Below are 19,895 nucleotides of genomic sequence, written 5' to 3'. Positions count from 1 at the left end.
GTGTATTAACGGAGAGTGTGAGAGAAGCTGCTGATGTTCCTGTGGAGAGCTCACTGAGGTTAAGACCCTGTTCACATGTTTTCAACATGATGTCCGTTCACATCGCAACGCTAGAAATCTTGAAATAAAAGCAGTGACCATGTTGGGCCACTAGTGGGTGTGTTTGGTTTTACTTCATTTCCATGGAGAGAGAGTTTTCTACATGTTCCACCTTGGGGTCGGTTTTGAAAAAGTTGGCTTTTCAGTGGCTCAGAGCTCCGTTGATGCTGTAAAAGGGGCTTTAATATGTCCGGGATTTGTTTCTCCACAGATTTTAATTCTGATAGTTATCATCTACAGACCATACCGACTGATGGAAAGATAGCTGCTGACATTAGGAGAGATTTTGAGTGTTTGATACTTCAAGTGATCAGGCATGCTTTTTAAATTCTTAAAGGGTAAAATTAAATCAGATTTTATCTGTGATTAATCCTCCTTGCACCTCTTTTTCACTCTTTCTGAAGATTCATTGAGTTCTATTTGATCTCCTTGTGGCATTTCCTTCCACTAAAAATGCCGCCCCTCTCTTTAAAAAGAAGCTCTGCTATCTGCCACTGCTTTTATGGATTATTTTCCTTGACATTTCTGCCAGACTTGAAAGCAAGGAGAGGAGTGAGGGGGGGGAGAGAGACAAGAAAAAGGAACAAAAGAGTGGAGAAAAAAAAAAGACGCCATTGTAGACAATGGCACACCCTTAAAGTCACTCAGCGACCGCAGCGCTGGTGCGCTTAACTATTAGATCACGAGCACATCATCAGGACTGCGAGCAGTTGTCATAATAGGATTTGTGAATTGAGTCTCTGGTGAAAGCATAAAGCGCGTCTGTCAAACAGCGCGGCTGCTTTCACCAAACAGGCTGTCGAAATCACCACATGTGAAAGTGCAATCTGATTGTGAGTGACAGCGCCGACTCCACGGTGACCGGCGCTCGCGTAAACAAGCGGGAAGAGGGAGGGATTAAGGCCGAGTGCAGAGAAACAGAGCGAGCGAGCGAGAGAGAGAGTCATTTTCTCCTGCTGAAAACACATGTAAATCAATCGATCTTTGTGGGCTGGTATATTCAAACATCCATGCGGTGGAGTACGTAACAAAGAGGCTGAGGACTGCGTGTCAGTCAGCCGGGCTCCTCCGCAAACCATTACAACCACGCTGAACAGCAGGACGCGGAAACCACAAGCAACCGGTGGCATATGGAGAGAGTCAGGAGAGGAGAGCAGGGGGGCGGGGGGGCCGCTGGACGACAAATCATTACCCCTGTTTAGACTCGCTGTGGCTGTTTGCTGCTTGTTTGTTTTCCCTCGCAGAGGAACCATAATGCATCAGACAGAACCGATCGCTCTCCTCCTTCAAACGGCCGTGTGCACAAGCCAGTGTGAGAAAGACTGTGTGCACGAGAGTAAAGCTGCACAATGTCAACGTAAAGAGCAAGAGACCATTAAGCCAATTTCATGAGTTAATCAAAAAGCTTATTATTTTGGCAGCTGAGTTTCAAGCATTATTTTAATCCCCAAAATTCGAGAATAAAGATCAGATCCCAAAAGATTTTTGATTCACTTATAAGCTGAAAAAATAAACCTGAGAGTGCTTCAGTTTCTATGTTACAAACCACAAATGAATGGAGGTTTCCCAAACGTCTCCATCGAGTGCCGGTGCAGATAATGTGGTTACGGCTCAGGAGGCGTCATCGTGCATGCATCTGGACAGTCAAATGTTTTGGATGGAAATATGTGAATGTCTGAGAAAATTATTCACTTTTTACAACAAACTTGACAGCAGCTGGTGTCGGATTTAAACAAAAACTACTGTTTCATCTCCCGTCAAATCACTCTTTATTCATGGATAAGTTTTGTTCCATTTTAGCAGATCTCACTGCATCTGTCAGGACACGACAGCGCCGGCGTTTCCACGCTGACTGCTGACCTCCTTCCAAAACGTTCCCTCTAATGACAGCAGATGTTAAAAACAGGTGTGAAAACATGTAATAATCCTGTTTTCTGCTGATAAATTATGGAGACGTTAACAGCTGATGTCTCCAACGGGAAAGCACAGAGTTACAGAGTCTGTTCCATTAGTCTTGTTTCAGTACGTCCAAAGCCTGCCTGTTTCATGTCTGTGTTGTTTTGGACGTAAACATGAGCCCCAGTGATTCTGAGAAATTTGAAAACATTTCCTTTTTAATTTAAAAGTAGCGTGATGATGTGCTCTGAGGTCAAGGGCTGCATGATAACAACTAAACATAAGAATTTTATTGTGCACTACGATTAACGATGTGATCTGTGATAAATACAAATACTTTTCTATGAGTTTCTGCATTTGTTCCTTTCGTTCCATTCGTTCCATTCTGCCCTTCAGCCAACAGGTATGAAGTACTTGTGCAGGTCTCTTCTCCTTTGAGCCTGGTTCTGCAGGTTTCTTCCTTTCCACAGCCTCCTCTTCTTGCTCACGTGGATCTGTTGGGTGTTTTCTGTGAAAGTGTCGAGAAATGACTGTGTTGTAATTTGCACTATGTAAATAAAGCTGAGCTGAATTAAATCATTTGCAGATAAAATACGCGGTGTGACTTTGTCCTCCTTGGAAGGCCTTGGTTTCCTTTGGCCGGCGACACCTGCGTGCCTCACCAGGCATCCGATAGCTGCGTTGGACCGGAGTGCCGGTGTTAATTACTCACACCGCCTATGGAGACTCGCAGAGCGTTCACAGCGGCCCGGAATGTGGACGGACCGATGCAAATAAGACCTGGCCGTACGGCACCGGCGTTCTCGTGCCGGGCGGCTTCATAGTTTGACCTTTCAGCTGAGAGCTTCTTATCGTATCGCAGCCCCGCAGAAAAAAAGTGTGAATATGCAAACAATGCACGGCGACAACAACCCAGAATGCCACGGGGTCAGGCTGATTGTGAGGAAGAAGGCGATGATGACTGAGGCAATCTGTAATTTGAAAACATGTAGCCGCAGACCACAATTACCTTCAATCAAAGAGGACAAATTCATTTGTAAGTTTTTTTTTTTTCCTCGCCGCAGAGCGACGCCGGCATCACCTCGATCTGATTTTAAAGACCGCTGCGCCGGAGGAACTTCGGCTAAGTTACAAGGTATTTGAGGAATGGCGGTGTTATGTAATCCAGCCGAAGCTGCCATCAGGGAGGCCATTCGGGATCGAAGTGAAGCATGAGGCTGAGCGAGGCCTGGACCCTTCACATGTTTGCTTTTAAAATGTCTGTTTATTTCATTTCTCGCCGCGGCTGAAAACTGATTTCAACCATCAGCGCCGTGCGCGGACTCACGGAGCGCACGTGCTGCAGCCTTTCCCAGCTGTGCTCGCTCTGCTCAGTGGAATAAAGGATAATACTGTTGTCTTCCTCCTTAAATAATGCTGTTAAGATGGAAAATGATGACTAACCTTCGACCTTGCTGCTTGTTTCAGCAGCCTCCGTAAAAATTCACAAAGTGTTTTAAACAGGCAACGTGAAGCCAAAGCTTTAACTGATGTTTGAAATATGAGCAGCTCGTCACACTTTAAAATGTTTCTGGTGTGGAAACACAAAAAAAAACATTAAAAACACTCATTTTTCACGTCTCTCTGCAAAACTACCGAGACGTCTGCAGAAGAGTGCGATAAGACTAAATCCTCCACGAATTTTTCATCCCCGATTCATCGGAGAGGCATGTCCAACAAGGATGAACGTATTAAAACATGCAGCTAAACTCTACAGCTTTTGTTTACACGAATAGCAAAAAACAAATAATACTCTGAGTATTCAAACTTTAGGCACAAAGGCAGCATGTCCCATCACCTCCTCAAGTCTTCAGGTTGAGCATATTACTGCAATTTTTCTTTCTTTTATTTAAGAAATTGCACAGGAGAGTTGCTCTAAGTCTGAATAATAAGTAACATCCACAGCTTGGTAACTGAAGGTGCTTGGATTTTAAACGTAAAGCTGGTGATGAATACATCTGTAATAACACAGTGGACTCGACAAGCGAACAGAAAGGCCCCAGCCTGGAAGAGAACCAAGTTCTTTTCGCTGAGAGGCAAGTGTGCTCACCACTACACCGCCATGTTGTCCCAGTCCATTTATACATCAATGTTTGTGTGTATTAGTCTGCAGTTAAATCACAAACCGGGCACACGTGCACAGCGCGGCGTCCCGGCAGAGACGAAAGCCACACAGACTGAGAGCTCTGGTCTGCCTGCATCCTCATCCAGAACCACTGTTAATGGTTTAAACGAGGCCGGAGGGGCAGAACAAACGCTGCGGTATTCATGTCGGACCGAGAGGCCAGAAGCTGACCGACCCTCGCAGATAAAGTTCTGAGTGTTTCGGGGAAAAGATGGCCCCTAAAGGCGGGTTGATAAATGATCGAAACGCTGGTTACTCCCACTTCTGTCAACATCGAGATTCCTTTTTCTAATGCCACATTTTTGTGGTGCCACTAAACTTACTTCCCTTCTGCGTCTCACTGTGGTGAAAGTAATTTCCTGTCCCGTGGAAGGTGAATGAAAACAGCTCACCTCCCTGCCGGCCCTGGCCCCCGGCCAGCGGAGGGGCCTCTCAGCGTGGACGATGGGGGCTAAAAGCCTCTTAATCAACCCAAACTGAGTGTCACTGGGTTTCCTTATGAGGATCTTTGCACAATTTATGGTGCATTATGGGGAAAAGAAACTCAAATATTGAAATCCTGTCAAAGCTCAAGCGATAATTTGCCTATTCTTACTCAAACTGTGTCTATCTCCGAGTCAATAAAGAGCCATTTGTGGAGTGAAGTGGCGATGTGGAGTGGTCTGTGTAATACATCCTCTCAGAAATGTGTTAATCCGTCCAGGTGACGCTCTGCCAGCCCACTCTGCTCCCCGCTCGCCTTCAGGACTTGCTGTTCGCTCTGGTTTCCAGCGAAGGAGGGGGGAACATGTTCAGTTGGACCGAGGTCAGGCGACCTAACTTGACCACTCGGAGCATTCCACAGTTTAGCCACAACACAACACACACACACACACACACACACACACACACACACACAGTCGGCTGTTTTCCTTTCCTTCGTACACTTCAAACTGCGCTGCGGTCATTGTTCAGACAGAGTGGAACATGAAAAGTTTCAGTTTTCAACTGGAAGCCAATTCAAGGGCCAAACCAGTGTTTACAAGATGATAAACAATCAATAACTGGAGGTGATGGAAACCGGATCTCAGGTATGCGCTTCAGAAGCTGAATCCCACCTGGAATATCGCAGGTTCGATCCTCCATCTGTCTTGTTGACCAAGACTCTGAACCCCTAAGAGGGTTAGGAAAAGGTCCTTTGAAAGGTTTTATTGTATAAATCAGTGGAAGAGAGTGTATATAAGAGAAATCAATTCACTATTTCAGTCAGGACTAGATTTCTTTAGCAGTATTCATTTTTTTCTCCTATTCACTCCTTTGTCATCTACAGAAATCAAGTGTATTTTTTTCCTTTTAGAAGACCCAATAAATCCGACTGGTGAGTATACATGCACATAGACAGTGTTTGGTGTGTTATTTTCTCCCATCATTAATGGGTGAACAATAGGCCTTCTCATTTATGTGAAGGTCTACATCTAAAGCTTCTGGAAAACCATCTGATTCTACGACATTTCCTCATATTTTAAATGGTTGAAGCCTGAAACATGAATGGCTTCTGATTTCGTGTGTAAGAAAACAGAGAAAGGCAGTGTTTACTACTCTGTATAAATACAGAAAAACAACAGTTTATTCCTCTGGTTTCCACTTTGCTGACAGAACATTTCAAAAGAAGAAAGAAAGAAAGAGATCATGCTGCAGCTTCAGACTCAACGGGACAAAAATACTGTCTCCTCGCTGAGACAAGAAAAAGACGGGACCTTTCAGAGTATTTATTTTTCCTCCGCTGCTCGTCGCTGTGACGGTCAGTCTGTTGAGTCCAGTTCGACCAGCGCACTGCGCCTACTGCAGTGAGATCAAATCAGGAATCAGAGTATTTTTACCTTCCACAGACTGGACTGTCGCGTTTTGAGTCATTCTTTAAAACAGGGGCGTCTGACTTTGAAGCAGAAGAAGGACGTCCCGTCCCGGGCTGAGCTGCCATGTGTTTCACAGGAAAACTGGACACCGAATGAGAAAGCAGCGATAAAAGAGAAAGTTAAAAACCCTCTTCCCCTCGGGCCCCTGGAGGACATACTTTGTTTTCGCCACGTTCAGCTCTCACATCTACAAGAATTTTGGATGGAAACACAATAAAAAAAAGCCCTTTTGTTCCCGTTTTTTCATCCCCAAAAACCAAAAACATTTACTGAAAACAAAACAAGCAGCCTCTGCCAACAATGACGATGATTTATAAAGCACGAGACATTTGCTTTTCTACTGCGCTCATTTGCAAAGCGCCACCCGCCGGCGCTCCATTCACCAGCTCCGTGAAGCTGCAGCGATCATCAGCGAACACCTGAAGTGGCGTCAGGGAGGCCGTTCCCCCAAAACAAGAAGAAAAACAAACCCCGAGACAAACTGAGAGCAAAATCAGACCGGAGCGCAGAAAGCACTCGCTCAGGAAGCCGCTCTGCAAAACAGAGGCGCGGGAAAATGTGAGAGGGAGCGAGAGGGAGAGAGAGGGAGAGAGAGCGGCGGCGGCGGCAGAGGCGGCGGCGGAGGGGAAGTGGCGGGAGCGGAGGAAAACCAGCCGGTGAAACTATAGCCGGTGTGGAGAAACTGTGCGGTTAACGTGGAACAGCTGTGTCAGCGGACACCTCCCGCACGCCAAATACCAGGCGCACGTGCTCCGCCGCGACGGCCCGCCGGGAAACACGCCGCGTCTCGCAGCACAAAGGCACGGGCGCCATCGACGTGCGCGACCATCTGACGACGTCCACTTTCAAGAAAAAGGCCAGACGGCACGATGTATTCTTTCTCCTGTCTAAAACACTGAGGAGGGGCAGATGGCGGCCGGGCGGACGCGACGGCGCCATCTGCGCCACTCAGGTGCAAAAACAACCAATTTGGACCTAATTTTGAATCAAACAGTCTGATTTCAACACGAGAATATCACAAATTCAGTCTGACAGACACCAAGAACAAACTCCCCCAACGGGCCAGGTGTTTGGAGTCGTCTTGGGTTTAATGCTCTAATTAAGCTGCTATACTGAATTCCTCTCTTCTTCTTTTTTCCGCCTGGACACACACCCCGAGGCGGGGATTTCAGCACAGAGCCGATTCTTCTTCATTCAGTGCACAACACTGAAACTCAGCCGGGCTGTGAGCGAATAAGAAGAAGAAGAAGAAGAAGAAAAAAATTCTGACAGCCAACGATCAATATTGACTCAAAATATCAGTAAAAATATGAACGCTGCGAACAAACAGGCTGTCAAAGCTACCGAACTCCCAACACTGGCTTCTTAGTGCTAAAATGGGAATAAAGAAGAGAAATTACTCACTATTCATGCTGCTCGGCTAATTTGGTACAACAGACACTAAAAAAAGCCAAAAACATGGGCATTGGTATGGAGAGATGTGGCACTGCTGTTAAAGCGACTGTCAACGACCAAACCGCCGAGTCCAGGAGACGGTGGACCGGGAGTCAGGACACTCTGGAGGAAAACCTTGTTCCTGTCCAGCTACATTGCAGAAAACTTGTGTTTTCTCTCACTTCTACACAAACGGAGGGTTTTTGAAAAGTTCCACCTTGGGAGCTGTTTTCAGAAAGTTTCACTTTCGGTGACTCCAAGCACCGCGGCCGTGTGAACGGACACCCAAAACGCAGCGGGAGTTTTCCACTTTCATTTGAAAACATTGTGTAAAAGTAGCCTTAATCAAACACGCGGACTTCCTCTGTTCCATCTGCCAAAACCACACAGCGAGGCCGAACGCTCTGAGAAACACACACTTTGTTAAACCGAGCACACACCTTTCCAAACCCCCCCCCCCCCCCCCCCCCCCCCCCCCCCACATCGCTGCTCTGTGGCCCCAGAGCCAAACCAGCAAAGCAGCCGTTCCCGCCAGAGATCCAAAACCGATACCGTGGGCCGGGACAGAGCGGGGCCGGTGCCTCCGCCTGAAGGGGGCGCACACGGGCACAAACACACAAACCCTGGACTCTCTGCACGTCGAGGGGTCGTTTAGTTGTTTGTGTGGCTGAAAGCAGGGTTGGGAGCCCCAGCTGCAAGTAGTAAATAATTAGGAAGGATGACGGATCATTTCCGTCCGACAGGCTTCAAGTCACAAGACTGACGCGCACACACACACACACACACACACACACACACACACCCACACACACACACACACGCAACAATAAAGAACGGGAGGATTGCAGTGAGTGCCCCAACGACCAACGAGTACAAGTTTTACTTGGTGACTCCTTTAGTCTTTGCAGTGTGTGTGTGTGTGTGTGTGTGTGTGTGTGTGTGTGTGTGTGTGTGTGTGTGTGTGTGTGTGTGTGTGTGTGTGTGTGTGTCTGAGGCCTCCGGCTTCATCTTTGTGACTTGCTCTAAATAGCTTAAGAAGAAAAACAACTATGAAATTCTCGTGTGTGTGTGTGTTAAGATTCTATCTGCATTCACTAAAAAAATACTCTCAACTTCCATTAATTTCTAAAAGCTTCCTTGTAAAGATTTTTTTTAAATTACTCTCTAAAGTAACAAAAAAATTGTAGCATAATTATTTCTTTGGAAATCTTCAAAATATGTTTGGGTTTTTTTTTTGTCAATTTGGGATGACGGTTATTAATTTTCAGGCTTTTTATTTGTGTAATTACTTTCATTGTTTGGAAGTGTCCTGGCAGCAGGCGACATATAAACAAGGTTTTCATGTTTTTAAATTATGTAAATCAGTGAACCAGAAAACAGACATTTATTAAATAAGTTCCACTTCTTTCCCCCGGTGTGTACACATGCAAATTTAATGCTATAAATAACCAGACGGCATTATACTGGAGCTCAGGGCAAATAGTTGTGTAATATTTGAAACTACCTTGATGTGTGGGCTGAAGCTAAACACACACACACACACACACACATACAGAGGAGTGTGTGAACGAGCTGCGATGCAGCATACGCAGCCGGGGCAGGGGTAAAAAGAAAAATACAGAGCGAGAGAGAGAGAGGATAAGAAGCAGTAAACGCTGGCAGCAGGAGATGGGAAGGGCGGCAAATGACAACAGAGGGAAATGAGACTGTAAGAAGCAGAAGACGGAGACACTTTCAGGGCAAATTAAGACTTTACGGCTACCAGGAATCCCATTTAAGACCCGATCCAGAAACCAAAACAAAAACAGGAACAGAAAGCTGTGTTGAATTAAAGCTATCCTTTAAAAAAACAAGTCTTTGTGGATTTCCATAAAGGCAAAGAAAATAATAGTAAGCACAATTTAAAACCAGGAGATTCTCGTTTTATTCCATTTCTGCCTGAAGAGGTTTAAAGTTCTCCAATAAGAGCCTGACAGAACGGATCAATGTTACAGGGAACTTATCAGGAAGGAAAAATCTGATTCCTCGTGTTTCCCTTCATCTGTGGAAACGTTCGAACGTCTGCTTATCACGGCTCATTAGTCTGGTATTACTGACATGTGGATGTATGGACTCACATTAGAGATTTGTGGAGATTTGTTAAGAAAACTAAATTTAAGCTGAAAACCACGCATGAGCGACTGGAAAAAAAAAAAAAAAATCCTACAATCTGGCACTACATCTACTGAATTTCCACTGCAGATCTGCTCGCTTCTGACTGAAACGCTCCCATATTTACCCAGCGTGTGGAGTCGGGCGTCAGCGGGCCAGAGGCCGGACAGTGAAGGGAGTGTTCGGGCGTCGGTAATAAAACCGTGTCACAGCGGCAGGATCGGTTACGTCCTCAAATGAAATCCATAAAAATCAGGAAACGAGACACGGAGACTAAGTGGGGCCGTCTCCCCCGGTTTAATGGACTCACAGACGATCCACCGAGCACGTCCGGGGACTCGGGGAGAACGTTTCTGTTGCTACAGGGAGCCGAATTTAAAAGGATTTATAAATCCATAAACTTGTCAAATGCAGCTTGTCAACAGTTGGGGATGAAACTATAAATGCTGTTAGCAGAGCCTTGAGTCTCAGTTTAAAGCTTCTCATTGCTTAAAAATTCAACAGTGACAATTAAAAAACAGGAATTTATGAACATATATGAAATATGAGAAATGTGAGAGAGAGAGAGAGAGAGAGAGAGAGAGAGAGTGTGTCCACGTGTCAAAAAAACAGAAAAAAAAGAAGCACTAAAGGAAAAGACAGCGAGGCATGAAACATCGGTGTCAATAGTAATAAAGGCTATTGACTTTCGCCGTGCTTCCAGCATGTGTGTGCCTGCATGCTGCTGCAGCCTGGCATTCAGGGAGGTGTCGGGTGGGAGTGGGGACGGGCGGGTGGGGGTGGGGGGGTGGGGGGGGGGGGGGGATTGTTGCGAGGACAGGACAGGGTGGGCGGAGCCTGCTGCGGGGGGCCCGTTGAGCTGCGACCAATCGCCCTCTCGGTGGGCTTGTCTCTCTCTCTCTCTCTCCCCTCTGAGAGCGAGCAGCATCGGGAAAGTGAAAATAAGGAATGGAGGGTGGAAAAAAAAAAGAAGAAGAAGAAGAAGGAGGGTTGAGAAAAGAGCCCCTTATAGTGGGCCTCCAAAGACAGACAGAGAAGGACTGAGCGAGGGGAAAGCAGACAGAAGCTCGCAGAGTTTCCTCCTCCGAAGTCAATCAACACCTCGCTGATGAGCAGCAACACCGTCCGGCGGCAGTTACGTAATCACGTTTCCTTCTTTTCTTCAGGCGGGCGAAAGTTTGGGGGAATAGAAACAACATGTGAGGTAAACCTCAGTGCCCATGGAAACAGGAGCTTGTTAAAAAGTGAAACGAAACAAACTCAGAAAAACAATAAGAAGCAAATTAGCAGCTATTAGATCAAGATGTCAGAGAGACAGAGGGAAACAACAAGACGTCCCAATGAGCTGACACACCAGGTCAAATGGAGACAATAAACTGCCTGGAAGGTGTGTGTGGATGTTTGTTTTTCTGTCTGGGCGAGCCGTTCGGATCGAGGACGTGTCCAGGGTGTCTCCTGCCGTTTACCTTAAATGAACTGAAGAAGGCTCGGAGGACAGATGATCAGAAAATCAGGACACAGACAAAAGAAAAGCTTAATGAAAGGCTCAATAATGTGTTTTAGCTGTGTTTTCATTAAGCACTATAATTAAAGCACAATAATGGCGCCTTCATCTTCTTCTTTTATCTCTGATTCGTTTCCTCCAGCAGAAACGGGACCCGGCCGTATCGTCAGCTGTTTTCTCGTCATACTGGAGGCGGTAGCTTTACGGAGTCAGGTGACCATCCTCCAGAGCGCCATCAACACACCGGGGCCGCCTGCTCACAGTCGCCCAGCGCTATGAAGAAATGTGCCGTGCCGAGTCTCCTGCTGGCCGATTTGAGCTCGCAAGCCTTATGTTTGACACTCCTCCGTTAAACCAGCAACTTCTCACAGAGACGACGGCTCTGAGGTGAGTGCAATGTGCAGCTCTTCCTACAGTCAGTCCACTTATGCATGTCCTCATGCACACACACTCACACACACACACACTCACGGGTTTAATGAGTGGCTACAGTAATGAGCCAGCCGTGCTTTTAGTGCGGCAATAAAACACGTCCAACTGAACTCTCGCATCAGTCTAATTAAAAAGCCTAAGTTTAAATCAATGGAAAGTGAGTCTAATCATCCACACAGGAGGCACTGATGGTTCCTGAAAGGCTGTGGGTTGCTTAACGAAAATAACCCCGGCGCGGAGGTTCGGGCAGCACCGTTCCTAATTAAGGCGAAATCAAAGTGGCACAGTTCAGGAAACAACAGGCTGGCTTTGAATTGCTCGGATTAAGAGTGTGTGTTGGTGTGACACGGGGAACAGGCTGGATTTCAACAGTAAAATTTCAAGGCTGTTTCCCATGACTATCCCATCCTGTCACACCGAGCAAACGGCGGGAGTAAAATGTGACTCGGCACAGAGGTGACGGGAAAGAAACATACATGTTGTACTGAAAGAACCGTCCTTTGGGGCAAAGGTAGGCAATATGAAAAGCTAATTAGCAACAGGGTGAATCCTTAGCTCGCAGGCTAGACTCCTGACAACCCTAATAACATATACATTTGTCACCAGAATGGGAATTTAAACCAGAAGCTCTGTTGCTATTAATAAACCTCTTCAGGCGCTTATAAGAAATAAACCTCAAGCAGCCAAATGTTAAAGCCACGTATGAAAAAAGCAGGTTATATGTCTGCGTCTGCACGGTATTAAAACAGGTCTTCTGGATCAGGTTCTTGGTTTCATCGTGATTAGACGCTGGCATACTTTTCCATCACCTGAACACCGATCCAGACGTTTTCCTGTGGGAAGACGTACCGATGGTGAAATCACTCTGCTGGACAGACACCTCCATCACCAGGATTAATGCAGCCTCTTCAATTTGCACAGATCAAGCTGGATTCATTGTGGAAAGTAAGAAATCTCCATATTTTAAAATTCTGCTTCGGTGTGCATAAAGCAGGATTCATAATTAGAGGCCTGATGGATTATCTTTTAATCCAGAGACCATGAATAAACCAAATAGTTTGTTTCTTAAAGAGTTAAAGCTTTTTAGTCCAAAACAATCTCAAAATAATCAACAGAAATCCATCGACGTTAGCCAGTTAGCATCAGGCTTTGTCTTGTTGTACCACTTTGTACCACAAGGTGGTGCAGTGAGTCATTCTGCGGGAAGAGAAGCAGCAGCAGCTTCTGGCTCTGACACAAACAGGAATGAGAAAATAAACAAGTTCTCAGGTTTTCAGAACAATAAACTGCTGTGAGAACCATGGGCTGCACAATATATCCAAGCAAACGTAAACACCTTCAACATCGATATTTCAAAAGTGTTAGGAGCTACGCGTCTGTGCACAGCGGCTTTATGTTCTGCAAATTCTGTGACAAAGAAAGACTAGCGTGATTAATCACAACTGACTGACCAAAACTGTAGTAAATTAGGGGAAAGAAAAGAATCTTAACGCACAGAGAATCGTTTGTCTCCTGTTGTTTGACAGAAAGGACTGAAATTTGAGGTATTGGTCTCAGACTGTTGAGCTGCAGCTGGTTAACAGCCAGGCAGAAACTACCTGCAGACCACAGAAACGCTGCGCTGCATCTTGATGGACGCCTCTTTTATCCCCGCAGCCTTTCACTTCCACTGCTGAATGCATTTTTTTTTCCCCTTGTGGGAATCGAACCTCTAACCCCGGCAGTGTTATGCTAAGCTGTCCCCGACCACAACACGGTGCTGGAACCCTGGGCTCTGCGGCCGCTCATTCAGAATTTGAGTAACGGGACGTTAGCCTGTGACCCTGGGCTGCGAGGCGAGCCGCCGTTGACGTCGATCTGGAGAACTTCAAACGGGTCCCGATCGCAGCGGCCGCAACGCCAGCGCCTCGGCCACTTCTATTTTGTAGCTCCCTAATTACCTCTCATAAGGAATCCATTAGCGCCTGTCCAGCCCGCTCACATGAGCGAGAGACAAGGACGGAAGAAGACAGCATCGACGGGAATAAAGGCGATTACAGTTAGAGAGAATTTTCTTTTTACATTTGGCCGACACAAAAACCTGGTGACTGTCAGAAGTTTCCCATGGGAACAGTTTAAAAAAACAAAAAAAACAAATGTAAGGGCAGATCATAACTGCATCTGAATGATGGGGAAATAGTTAAAGAAGTGTTCAGAGAGCAGCGCTCAACAGGCCACGAGGAATAAATGTGTCAAGCTGAGAGCCGATCTCCTCTGCGATCTCACTGCTGTGAGCATTTTGCTGTGAGTGTGTGAATGCAGAGAAAATGATTTGGTCACAGCAGCGAACAACTCAGCTCTTATTATCACGGAGGAACAGACGCAGAGCAAAGTGGCTGCTCAGTTTTTCATCAGTCAGGAGGAAAGTCGGCGGCACGCATCTGTTCGTCAATGTCTAGTAATTAAATTAGCACGGCCAAGTAAAAGTTTCCGCTGCAACCAAACCTGGTCTCTCCAGCGCCGCTGTGGAATCTGATCGAATTCATCATGTCGTAATAAACTGTGCAGGCGCACTGATTATCGTCTCGTAACGCGAGGAAATATAGAATCAATACAGCAGAAGGATCCGATGGGAAACTCCTCAGATCGAGGGTTCATTCATGAAGAAACCTGAAAGTACAATAAAACCCAAACCTGGAACAACATCTCGTCTAACGGCCATCATCTGCACACACTCACGTCATCCCCGTCACCATCTCCATTTGTTTTTCAGATTCATTAATACACTCTAAAACAAGATGATCTGCACGACTGCAGTATCATGGCTACGAGATAAAATGAACAGTTTGCAAACGTTCTGTCATCCTTGGAAAGTACAGATATCTTCTTCAATGGAAACTTTGTTGTTTTTTTGGGACAGACATTTCGGTTTTCTTCTTTTACTTTGAAAGCTGTCAAACTGGATTTCTTTCACCTTTTTTCACCTGTTTACTGAACAACACTGTCGCTCATCGGTCTATGGAAGCCTTCTCAGGTCAAGCAGAGCTCAGGACATCCTCGCTTCACTGAAGCTGAAATCTCAACTAGTTTGACATAAAGACTCCCAGAATGTAAGATTTTTCAAATTCTGAGTGAATCTCCTCGACCTTTAACTGTCTCTCTCTCACACACACACAAACAAACACACACACACACACAGAGAAAACCTCAAATAATTCATGTTCACTGGAAATAACTGGAGCAGTATGAATGAACAACATAACAGGGGTCGATCTAAGCTTATCGTTTTGACACAAACTGAATATGTTCTAAATTAAAAAAGCTGGCATTAACCTGGACGGGCATGAAATAACACATCTTGTCATTCAACTATTATTGAATCATCAACTTCTTCAGTTACCTTCAGCTGAACCACCTTCATAGAGGTTAAAACAAGAAATGATGCAGTTTGAAGAACATCAGAAGAGAAAGTGCAGGCTCTTTTGTTTAAAAATATAAGTGGTAAAACACGATCACACATTTGAAAGTAAAGGCAACCTTTAGCCTCAAAAGTCTTCTTCTTAACTCACTGAACACATGAAAAGATGGAAAGTTAGTTTAAGGAGTGTTTTGTGTGCACTGATGAGATCTCAGCACAAATCAGCTCATAAAGAAACAAGAAGCAGAACGAAGCGTACACTCTGTGAACTGCACAAAGTCACTGGAAACTCCAATACCCTGTAGGTACTTAAACAACCTGTGTGTGTGTGCGTGCGCGCGCGTGCATTCCATATTGCCGGGAATTCGCTTACATTTAAAAAGAAGAAGAAAAAAAAAGGAAAAAGCGCCGCTGCACCTTGAAAACGCCGTGCATCTGTTATCATTTTACAACCTGCCTGTAACTCAGCAGAGTACAAACCTCTCCAGCACAATGTGCTCCAGCTAAGCACCTCATTACAGAAAAGGGCCCTCTGTTTCCCACTGAGGTAACTGGAGGGGCTGAGCGAGGAGGAAGAACGGGGAGGGGGGGGGGGGGTTTACACGATAGACCCAACACTGCAAATTTGAGCAAAAATTGTCCCGTTAACGCCGGTAAGGCTCTACAGTCAGCTTTCTCCAAACGCAGAGAAACGGGAGAAAACGCAGCGCGTGATGCACAAACAGAGGGGAGAAGGAAAGGAGAGAAAAGCCCCGCTGGCAGCGGGAGCGAGTCTCACACTCACTCTTCAGGAGTGAGTATGGGTGGGATCCAACAATGTAAGGAGAGCGGCAGCCGGGTAAGATCACGATGTGCCAGAATGAGGCGAGCGCGGGGGAAACGTGCACAACGGTGCAACAAAAGCATCGTCTGACAACCCCACGCACCGCATGTTCCCCGCAGACTCCTGCCGGCTAATATTGTGGTTGCCTTGGCATCGCATGTCCCTCGCGTGTCCACGCTCGGCATTGAAACACAAAGCGGGGCGGGTTTTTTTTTTTTTTTTTTCCACAAATGACCACACAGAAACTGCAGACAAAAGGCAAACATGACATGGAAACGCCGCCGCTGTTTTCTCCGCCATCCAGTGGAAACATGACTGGGAATCCATCATGCGAGCTGTCAGAAATAAGAGGATGCAGAAATATCTCTGCATATTATTAGGCCTTCGCTGTGCATCGGGACGCGTCGGTTCTCCGGCCACACCAGGATAAATTATGTGCTGTGTCTTCTAAATAACAAACCAGGAGACAGGACTGACTGGTCCAGGATCAGAGGTGGGCAAGCAACTCTTCCCACGGGGCCACATGAAAAACTCAGACGACTACGAAGGGCTGAGCTTTCAGTTCAACTCCCACAACCCTGAACCACGTGCACTCAAAGAACTCCGGTCCAACAGAACATCCATCACAGCAGTCATTTCTGTACTGTAAAGCCAAAAGCAGTCTGAGGTGTCAGGTGATCACGCGCCTGCATTTTCATTCAATAAACAGGAAATTAGCGGCTCCAGTCCTCGTACATTATTAAACAGCCCGTTACAACCGGGCCCGTTGGGAAAGAGGATTAAATTCGTGTGTGTGAGGCCCCTCCCTGATGTAGTCATTTGATTTTTAATTTGCCATTTCCCTGTGGAGGGACAGTCCCAGACCACCTGGTGGACTCATGCAGTGTGTTACCACTGATCTCATTTCCAATCCGGCACCAAACAACCGAGCCAGAATCCCCGATAACGATACTCTGGACAGTTTGTGAGGACATACCTAAATGTACATGAAGCCGTAATAGCATCAATCACAAATGAAACAAAAGGAATTTATATCAGCAGCAATAAATATGAGATTAAAGCAAATAACTTTTGAATTTGATGAAACAGGAAGCTCTGATACTTTGGTATCAACCTACACATTATACCTTAAAAACACCATTATATTAAACAAGCAAATATAAAGAGGGAAGTCAACACCAAGGATCCAAACAAAGGCAAAACATTATTACTCTGAATAAATCCAAGGTTTATTTTCTCATATTTCAACAGAGAAAATAGAAATGCCAACAAATAATGTTCACATGAACTGATCAAGAACAAGAACCTAGAATTTATAAAACTTACAAACAACATCCCAAAACAACAAAACCAACAATAAAGGAGAAAAAACATAAGAAATGTGACATTCCTTCTCTTCAATCAGCCCTATTATTTTGTAGTTTAAAGCTTTCTTGAAAGTTGACATTTCAGTTCCTCACTGAGCTTCTCGTTGGTTCTTCAAGTTAATGTCTGACGCATCTGAATCTGCAGGAGATCCACTCACTGCTCGGAACCAGTGTGTTGTGTCTGCAGCCTGGGCCGTCACACCAGAGGGGGAGGCTGCTGCTGGAAATACTTTATAGCTGCAATTATGGGAGATGAAATGCGCTGGCCGCGCTGGGTCTGAGCAGACCAACTTTTGCTGCTCCATGCTGCTCTGTCCCTTTGTCTTCCCCTGCAGTCTCCTCCACATCACACTGACAACCTCCAGGAAGGAAGGCAGGAGGAGGGGGGGGCATGCAATGCATCTAACATCCATGCATCTGCAGCAAAACGCATGTTCACGAACAAGTCCCGCTGTGCCTGCAGTAGTCTGTAGTTGGTGAGGACGTGCAGGCGGGGTGTTTTGCGCACCGGCGGCCCTGCTGGCCGCTGCAGACCGAGCCGAGCCGAGCCGGGCCGGGGCGGACATGGACATGTGGAATGTGGAGGGAAGCAGGAGCAGCCGCCTGCAACAATAACAGCTCGCACAAAAGACACGGGGGAGGGGGCTGGAGGGGGACCGGGAACGAGAAGTTGTGGTTGAAATGCGGCATGGACCGTTCGGTCCCATGAGGTCCGTGCAAAGACGGTACGGAGGAGACAAAGAGCGGAGCAGCGCGGCGGCGCGGCGTGGCGCGGCGCGGCGCGCTCTGCAGCCGTGCGCCTCCCGGTACCGGCGGCGGCTAACATGCTAACCCGGGCTGGGCTGGAGGGGCAGAGAGAAAGGAGTGAGTGGAGTCGCCCTCTTACCTGATGTGGCATATCAACCTTCACTGGAGAGCGGAGAGGGGCCCGAATGCAGCAGAGCCAGGTCGCCCGACGAACAGCTTCCCGGCCGGGAGGAGAGCGAGGCGGCGCGCTCCTCTCACGGAATAAAACCAATCCGATGGAAAAGCAAAACAAAACAAAAAAGTTTCTCCCCCACTCTCGTGTAAAACAAAACTGTCAAGAGAAGGAGAAGGAGGAGAAGAAAGGAGGGTGAGGGTCAGTAGTCCGGTAGGAGGGAACCGTTCCAGCCCCGCCGCCGCTGACGTCCCCGTTATTCCTCCCGCGACGCACGAACCCAGCCAATAAATCTGGATATTTACTCAAAACACTGAGACACGTCTGAGTGTGGAGTGAGTTACACACTTCACCCGAGCCTAAACTTTCCAGTTTTTTCTTTCTTTCTTTTTTTAGCCCTTCGCCCACTGCGCATTTAGTAAAACGGTAACCAGAAGCGCTTGATTACGGAGCCAATTGAGCTTCAATAACACGACTTAAGTCCTGCTACAAGGCTGCACACATGTGCCAGCACGCCGCACTCAATTGCCACATGTGTTGCTTTCGTTTCTTGTTATTTTAAATCTTGTAAACGGAGTAGTTCGGCTCCTTCGGTCCACACACGGGCGCCAACGGGGGGGTCGGACACATGCTAGCCGGGGGAAAAGGCGGCGGCGGCGGCGGGGCCACAATGCCGGCACGTCCTGTACACACCACGCACACACCGAGCGCGTTGTTGTGAATAATGTGCGAAACAAAACCGCCTCTCTCACAATGACATTACGCCCGGGCTGAGTGGCCGCATTGTTGGTGCGAGCGGCGCGTCAGAACGCAGCAGCCCGCAGGGGAGCGACGACAGGCGGCGGGCCCGGGGCTCCGGGGACGGGGCAGTCTTTACTGGCCTGGAATAAAAAACGTGTGTGTGTGTGTGTGTGTGTGTGTGTGTGTGTGTGTGTGTGTGTGTGTGTGTGTGTGTGTGTGTGTGCGCGCGCGCGCGCGCACAGCTCGGCCCCGAGAGGAGCACTTCTCAGCAAAAACGAAGCGAGGAAAAAGAGCGTGAAGTACGCAGCCTGAACACAGCGGCGCCGCGACGCCTCCGGCGCCCGGAAAGCGAGAAGAAAGTGCAAAAGATAACTTACATTAGTCCAACGCGAAGAGCTACGTCGGCGCACGCACGGTTAGTCCAGTTTTTTAGATCTGTATCAACATAGATGGACAAGCGCTTCTCCATAAGTCCCGCCCCCCACGGCTCGCCAGGCAGGCATATCTATACATATATAATCTCGCCAGTGGCCAATCACAGCGCTCCACTCCGGAGCACCGCGTCCTCCCATTGGTCGAGCAGGCTGTCAGTCACGCCCCGACGTTCCAGCTGTCTCCCCACCATATAGGGGTGTGTCGTGACGTAGCAGCCCTGCTCCGAGGTAGTAAACAATTATGGAAATTACAAATAATCATTTCAAGTGATTGGTAGAGACCATCACAAATTAAACCATCGGTAAAATACATACATAGATACACAGATCACATTAGTTGATTAAACTGAGTTGCCCTTTTCTCTAATACATTAAATTCCCGAGCATGACTCCACACACTGCATCGAAATATAGCCATTAAAAAAAGGTGCAAAATCCAATTAATTGCTACAAGTCAATATATTTATTTAAGCACAAAAATGCACCAGGACATTTCTACGTTATTTATATTTAATTCACCCTCTCCATTATTCTTTTTATAAGGAGGTTAGGTGGAATAGAATAGAACTGAAAAGAATAGAATATGTCAAAGAAGTCTTTGGATTTTAATTTTCTCTATTCTCCTACTTCTCAGGAAAG

The 19,895-nt window shown here is 46.8% G+C and overlaps 1 protein-coding gene across 2 annotated transcripts in view; it reads right to left on the bottom strand.

The window, feature by feature from the left end:
- The window catches only part of LOC115408177 (vitamin D3 receptor A), a 93,585-nt gene extending 74,292 nt beyond the window's left edge, over positions 1-19,293 (bottom strand). For both annotated transcript variants that reach the window (XR_003933741.1, XM_030118790.1), the window contains exons 1-2: positions 19,200-19,293; positions 18,049-18,240 (exon numbers count right to left, since the gene is read on the bottom strand). The gene's annotated coding sequence lies outside the window, so the exon portion shown is untranslated. The remainder of the gene's footprint in view (positions 1-18,048; positions 18,241-19,199) is intronic.
- Between the last annotated feature and the right edge of the window lie 602 nt (positions 19,294-19,895).

Source organism: Salarias fasciatus, chromosome 20 (assembly GCF_902148845.1).
Source record: "Salarias fasciatus chromosome 20, fSalaFa1.1, whole genome shotgun sequence".
In the NCBI taxonomy this organism is placed as follows: domain Eukaryota; kingdom Metazoa; phylum Chordata; class Actinopteri; order Blenniiformes; family Blenniidae; genus Salarias; species Salarias fasciatus.
Note: the sequence above shows the minus strand (reverse complement) of the source record. Positions and strands in the feature narration are given on the sequence as shown.